Below are 7,507 nucleotides of genomic sequence, written 5' to 3' on the forward strand. Positions count from 1 at the left end.
TATTTTCAAAATATACGATCTTCATATTTATCACTTTTTCTCCAAAACCATTCATTCTTTCCAAACATTAGTTTTTATTTCATTTAAGATTCTGATTTCAGGATTACATGAATTGAAATTGGTTACATTTTGATATAGGGATTTGATTTCTGGAGGTTTCACTTTTAGTATAGATTTTGTTTTGGTCCAGGTGGTTATCGGTGATGATTGTAGGAGATTAATGATGTTGGAGGTTAACGGGAAGGTAGAGGAAAACGAAAGGGTGTGGGTGAGTGGGGTTGCTTGTTGGTGTTTATCCATCATCAACCCTAAGAGGAGTTCAAAGGCATTCTAGACATCATCATCATCATCATTGAACAACCCAAGAGCATCCGTTTTTATGAATCTGCCTCTCAAACGAAATCTAACCTAATCATTCCATTCGACAAACAACTTATAACCAATAACATAAATGATTTTTAGATGGAGATTTTGAGTTCAGGGCATTATCGATCTATCCTTGAGAATCGAGACCAAAAATTGATTCTAATCAAGACCAACATTAAAATCGATCTATCCCTGAGAATCGACAACCGTATGAGATCAAAAAACCAGATTCAATTGATTGTTTAAGCATCGATTTGAGAAAATACTAGAATTTTGGCCAAAAACACCAAGAACCTAAAATGGTCAAAACACAAAAATTACTGAGGAGGGAGCGATTACAATGGAGGTACGAGGTTCAATGGGTGGTTCAAGGCGGTCTCTTCAAGTAGGGAGAAAGGCGAAGTGAGGTTAAGCATGGAGATGAGAGACAAATGGATGATTATAACGTAATAATGGTGGTCTGATGGTTTTAATGATTCTGCTAGCAGCAGATGGTGGCTCCGGAGGCGGTGATGGCATCTTCTAGTGGTTCCGACGCGGTGGCTTTAGGTGTCTCCGGCTATAGCGTCCGAAGGATCTGGTGGTGTATGTATGTTTGCAGTACAAGCTTGGTTCATGGATTGCTCTGATATTCTATGCTTATTCACTTGCAAACATGAGGAATATAGAGACTGACTTAAAACAGATCTCAACAGGATTTATGTTAAGTCCATTACATTACATATCTATATAAAAGCAATGAGTTATGTTGTGTGTTATCTTCATCCGTGAGTTGCAATCTGTTATGTTGCATATGGCATATATAAAGTCTGATATTGTTGTGTTATTTAATAGGTTTGATGTTATGGGAATGGTGGCAAATTACTTAATCCCTGACCGACCAGGAGTGAAGACGACTTGAGGTCTTGACTCACTTTACTTTACACCCTACCTAGTGATTCAAGGTTTTACTTGGAATGTTTTTTTTCTGTATTTCGATAGTTACTGTTGTGAGACATTATTCCATGTTCTGGTTTGTATTAAAACTGAAACTTGTTATGTTTTCTTTCTTTCTTTAGAAACACTAGTCTATAATAAATGGTGTTATTATAGGTGTTTAATGAATCCCACAAAGGATTGAAAACATATTCAAACTATGTACTTAAGATAGTCCGATGTCCTTTTGTTGTATCTAAAAGCAAGGTCAAGCAGATGCAAATTAAAAATGTTAGTTAAAAGTTAAAACGGAAACAGTAAAGCATAGCTTCTTTCATCACATTAATACATTAATTAGCTAAACTTTTGAAAAAGAAAACGTTAAAAACAACTTTGACGGATTACAAAATTCCCATTTTTGATCCTGTCTTTTGCTTTCTTTATAAACATAACAGATAGAAAAACAGAAAACAATGGCATTTCTCCTAAATTACAAACTGAACCCAGTTCATAATATGCTAATGATACAAAAACTCACATTTATAAACCAAGTAGAAGAAGTGAGAGACACAACACAATTACTTGAAATAAAAGTATATTTTTCTTACAATTAATGTGTTATTTTAAAATTTGGGCTTACAAAACCAATTTTTCACAATTACCAACGCCCTTTCCTTAAAAAAAGAAACACAAACTCTAACTTCCATCTTGACACATGACTTTCATCTCCCAACTTCATAATGTTCCACTTCCTCTTCATGGTTCAATAACAAGCAAAGGCTGCAAACAACAAACAAACCATGTTTTAGTAAATTGGTTCAATTTAAAACGTAAATTTGTGTGTGCATATGTGTGTGTGTGTGTGAGAGAGAGAGAGAGATCATATCCAGGCTAACTGGTTTCCCATCATCAACAATAATATCAACTATTGTTCCTGATTGATCAGTCTAACAGAATAACATAATAATTCACATACACATCAAAAACACTTGGACAATGAGGGGAAAACATTCTTACAAAATCTTAATTAGCTGGCTATCTAAACAGTTAAAATAAAATAGATTCATTCATCTATGACAATTTTTATCTTGTTGTACTCAATAGCTCTTTGACAGGTCATAATTAAGATTTAGGGTGGTAAGAAATTATCAAAATTATGAAAGAGACTGAATTACCTCAATCTCATTCATCAACTTCATTGCTTCAATAATACATATTACTTGACCTTTCCGAACCTTGTCTCCCACCTGGTAATAAAAATACACCAAATATCTTCACATCACTTCCACTTCAAAATCAAGAAACAATAAGATTATTTTCAATAAATGCGACAGATAACATACCAATAACCAAGTCTTTGCCCCACATTTTTGTATGGAACAAAAAGTTGACATCTGTTGAATGCCATCTGTCATGTCTTGTTCAGTTTAACAAGCAATGCCAAAAGGAACAATGTTATCATCTTTCAATTTTTCTAAATATTTTCTTTTATAATTTTACCAATGTTGATGTTTTACGTAGATGTATTTTTGTTGGTATGTGAATGCAGGTGGAAAGGTTAATACCTTAACAAAAGCGGGAGCTCCTAGTGCAAGGGCGCGATAGAAGGTTCCAACCATGGAGGAGGACGGGAGGATTTTGGCTTTGCTGGGGGAGGTAATGTTGGCGGTGATGCCTAAACTCACCTGAAGCGTTCCATGGGATAAAAAATCTGAAACAAGAATGTTGTAGTCTGAATAGAGGTGCAATTTATGAGCATATCCAAAAGACAATCTCTATAAAGAACAACTGAAGTTAAGCAGCAGTTGCCTACCCAAATGATAAATAAAGATGGGTAAATGCAAGAAACAACAACATACTTTCATTAGTTTGTTTATTATAACATCCTACTTCCATTTTCTTCCTAATACAACATTATATTTTAAAAAATCTAACCAATTATAACAATATCATCAAAATGCAAAGCAGTTTTCACTGCTATAATTGGGTAAATTTTTCAAAATATAATGTCTTAATAAGAAAAAAATTGAAAGTGATAAAAAGAAACAAAAGTAAGATGCTATAATACACAAACAAATCAGAGTACATTGTTATTTGCATTTACTCATAAATAATAAAATAAGAACATAAGCACATACTTCATTTTCTGGGATCCTCTTATCAAGTTGGCGATACATGTAGAATGCCCATGGGAATGGAGGCTTTTGTATCTGCAAAAGTCTTAAATGTTAGAAATCAATCCTCAAGTCTAGTTATGGAAAAAAATTAACTACTGTAAGGATAAATGCACTAAATATCTATATACTTTTATTTATTTGTTTATTGTAACATCCTACTTTCAACTTTATTCTTATCAACGCATTGTACTACAGAAAATCTACCCAATTATAGCATTGTAGTTTTAACTTTTTCTTATTATAGCAGTGAAAAGTGCTTTGTATTTAAATGACATTGCTATAATTGGGCAGCTTTTTTAAAGTACAATGTTGTAATAGGAAGAAATTAAAGTAGGATAGTATAATAAACAAATACATGAAAGTGCATTGTTATTTCTTGCAATTAACCAGATTAATATATTCAACCACCTTCAAAGCAACAATGTCATCTGCATTATTGTTGATAGATGCCTTGTATACTTGTGCAAATCCACCCTTACCAGCACATCCCTTGATCTGATACTTCTTTCCACCTGTGAGAGGATTATCATCATCAATTACAAAGACAAGAATCTCTCTATGGTTGTGTTTGATTTGTGGAATCCAATAGAGTAGGAATTCAAGATTCCATTATGTGGTGTATTTGGTTGCCAAATGGAAGGAATTTAATTCTGTTGGAATCCTTCAAAGCCGATGTTTGATGTAAGCAAAAGTAACATTACCTATCTCAATAACCTTATTCCTAGCCGACTTCAGCAAAGATGATAATGCCACTTTCCCTGAATAACATTTATTACTTTCATGGTATCCCTGACATATGTAAAAAACGGCTAGTGAAAAAAAAATCCAGTGCTTATAGGTTATAACATCCAACAATGAATGACCAAAGTTTCTTACTGTGTATTTTGAGATTTGAGCATTCATCTTTTGCAATGATTGTTAAGAGTAGAGATTGATCATGGATTTATACAATTTGAACCACTGTTAAGAGGGGATCCTCCATCCACCTTCAAATAACCATAATTGACATTGTTAAATATTATAACCATATTTGAAGAGCAAACTAATAATAAAAAGAAAAAAGAAAAAAGAAAAAATTGTTTCAAGCATCATATCATAGATACCTTCTTATGTGAACAAGCATTTATTATTGCTTGCATTCTCTCAAGAAAATAGGCATGTGCCTTCTTCAACTTCTCTATTGGTTCAGCATTCCTATAACAAAACTTGACACTATACCCATTAGCAATGAAAACCATCAAGAGAGAATAACAAATTAATTTTAAATTATAAAAAATTACAACCCCTTGGTCATAAGATTAGACATAGATATGATATAAAGAGGAGAAGATTGTAAGGACCTTGAAATGCCTGACTGATACACAAAATGAGCCTCATTCATCATTCCCTTTGCTTCCAAGAACAATGCATATGACTCATATAGCAAAGCTTTATCCAAACAAACTTTAAGTTGTTCAATTTCCCTGAAAACAGCCTCGTAGTTTGGACTAAAATCCATCTGCAAACACAATTATGGCAGTTATAATAATTGCTTTGTTAATAAATAGGATGACATTTCTATAATTGGATAGGTTTTTTAAGGTACAAAACTCTAACAAACAAATAAATAGGAGTATACGCCTGTGGTGGTGGCGGTGGTTGTGAATAATACATAGGTTGTTGTGGTGGTTGTGATGATTTGCATCATCATCATAAGAGGTGCAGGAGGAGGGGCTAAAGCTTCTTTTTTTCTTATAATCACCTCGCAATCTTCTTGTTTTAGCTACAACTCCATTATATCTCTCAAATCCACTAGCCTGAACATAAAATGATAATAATTTCAATTTACACCCACTACCCACTGCCCCAAATTAATTTAAGAAAATATATGTATAAGAAAAAAAAAGGAAATTAGCATACTCAACAAGTCCTGCAACTTGGTTCATGAATGCGGTGATGGATGCAACATCAGGAATTGCAGTTCTAGTTTCAGTTTCACATTCAGTTTCACAATAAGATATTTTGCTTGACTTTTTTTTTCCGATGTTGGTGGTGCAGAATTTGATGATTCCCCAACAGAAATCTAAAGAAGAAAGATTATCTGATTTTTGGAAACCAGAAAATGCGAATGAATGATATTTTATAATGTGATAATCGGTTCAAAGCCTCAGACCCCAACCACTGTCACGTTCATGATTCACCCTAAGCCCCATGTCTTCATCGTTCGGTTTTTCTCAAAGCCCTCAGATCGGAAATGAAATATGGAACCACCGAACCACCGCCGTCGGTTTTTCTTTTTCTAGATCTATAATCACAAATCGGCTATGATTTTGACGCCGAAACGACAGATCTAAAACGATATAGATGGCCGAAACTAGACATCTTGAAATGCGACTTTTCGACACTGTCTTTGCAACATTAGGGAGCGATTACAATGGAGGTACAAGGTTCAATGGGTGGTCCGGGGTGGTGTCTTCAAGAAAGGAGAGAGGCGGAGTGAGGTTAAGCATGGAGATGGGAGACAAAGGGACGATTAGAACGTAATAATGGTGGTTCGATAGTTCTAATGATTCTGGTAGCAGCAGATGGTAGCTCCGGAGGCGGCGGTGACATCGTCTGGTGGTTCCGACGCGGCGGCTTCACGTATCTCCGACTATGGCGTCCGACTGTAACCGTGAAGATAATGAAATCTAGAATTTGGAAATCGTATTAATTGTAGGAATTTGGAACGGTTAATATTATTGGTTAATATATAAATTATAAAGAAAGGTGGTAGGGACCGAAAGTGTAATTATAACCAAATTATAAGGATGATTTCATTAAATTACTTTAAAGTGATGTTTTACCCTAATATTCATTTTCCACCTAACTCTTCCCTTATAGGAACGGGTTCTTTGGAAAATAAGGAATTAGGGCATCAAGTGAGGACCAATTAGAATTTGATACATGTAATTAATTAATTAATTTATAAATAATGGTTTAAAGGGTATCAAAGTAAATCGATCGATTAGAGGCGTAAACCCTAAAACATTATACTGGACGATTTTCGTTAAGAGGCGGGATCGGTTATGATTTTTGGGGGGATCGGTTGTGTGTTACATGTGTAGTCGTCGATTGAGGTCAATAGGCGGCAAATACGAGAAGATATACGCGCCGATTTTATGATCTAATAGAGAATTGAGCGGGATCGGTTATGATTTTTGGGGGGATCGGTTGTGTGTTACATGTGTAATCGTTGATTGAGGTCAATAGGCAGCAAATACCAAAAGATATACCCGCCCAATTTATGATCTGATAGAGAATTGAGCGGGATCGGTTATGATTTTGGGGGGATTGGTTATTTCTCCTTCTATCCTTCTCCGGACGACCCCCACGACACTGTATCTCCCCATCCCGACGTTTGCACAGTTGTTTCGGCATTGATGATCTATCAATAGCTTCTTAAAGGTGTTTTATTTATCTACTCTCAATCAATTCTCACTTCTTTGATGTTAGCCGATTCTCAGTTCTTAATCGATAATTTACCATCATCAAAAGTGGTCAATTTGAATTTTGTAAATCGATAACTTAATTGAGTGTCAATTCTTTATCAAATTTGGTTTACAAAAGTAAGATTGTGAAGTGGAAACTATAATACGATTCCCTATTTCTTATCCAATTTGGCATTTATGGGAATCCCAATTTCTAGATGGTAAGATAAATAGTTATGTTAGGATGGAGCTTAATAGAGATTAAACAAAAACAAATATTTTGTTCAAGCTGAAGAAACCAACTAACAATTTGGATCAGAAAGATGTCATGAAGTTAAGCATTTTATGAATGATTGAAGTTTGATTCTTTGCTAACTTTTGTTTTTAAAAATAATATCTTCTTAATGTTGATTTATGGAGTTTGATGTGTACGTTTTTACCTGATTATACTGTTAATTAGGAAGGAGACAATTTGTTAATTGTTTTCTTGATTAGAATATGTACCAGATAGTGATATGTTAGGCTTGTATGCCTTATCTGTCAAGCAGTTCTTGATAATTTTTTCATCAAAATTTATAAATAGAACTTATTGTATCATTA

At 34.3% G+C, this 7,507-nt stretch overlaps 1 long non-coding RNA gene and 1 pseudogene across 2 annotated transcripts in view; one reads left to right on the top strand and one right to left on the bottom strand.

Annotated features, from left to right (window-relative positions):
• LOC145117642 (uncharacterized) overlaps positions 1–1,466 on the top strand; it is a 2,121-nt gene extending 655 nt beyond the window's left edge. Inside the window, exon 2 of the long non-coding RNA XR_013712731.1 lies at positions 1,201–1,466. This is a non-coding gene — a long non-coding RNA (uncharacterized LOC145117642). The remainder of the gene's footprint in view (positions 1–1,200) is intronic.
• A 381-nt stretch (positions 1,467–1,847) lies between these two features.
• On the bottom strand, positions 1,848–5,596 carry LOC145110964 (uncharacterized; annotated as a pseudogene). Its single transcript, XR_013710131.1, has 11 exons — positions 5,358–5,596; positions 5,077–5,254; positions 4,799–4,956; positions 4,562–4,652; positions 4,408–4,444; positions 4,160–4,216; positions 3,846–3,970; positions 3,420–3,491; positions 2,847–2,956; positions 2,457–2,528; positions 1,848–2,061 (listed from the first exon to the last, which is right to left on the bottom strand). The product of XR_013710131.1 is annotated as an uncharacterized LOC145110964 (transcript).
• Between the last annotated feature and the right edge of the window lie 1,911 nt (positions 5,597–7,507).

The sequence above is a fragment of the Lactuca virosa genome, chromosome 5 (assembly GCF_052849685.1).
Source record: "Lactuca virosa cultivar CGN04683 chromosome 5, Lactuca_virosa_CGN04683_v6, whole genome shotgun sequence".
Taxonomy (NCBI): Eukaryota; Viridiplantae; Streptophyta; class Magnoliopsida; order Asterales; family Asteraceae; genus Lactuca; species Lactuca virosa.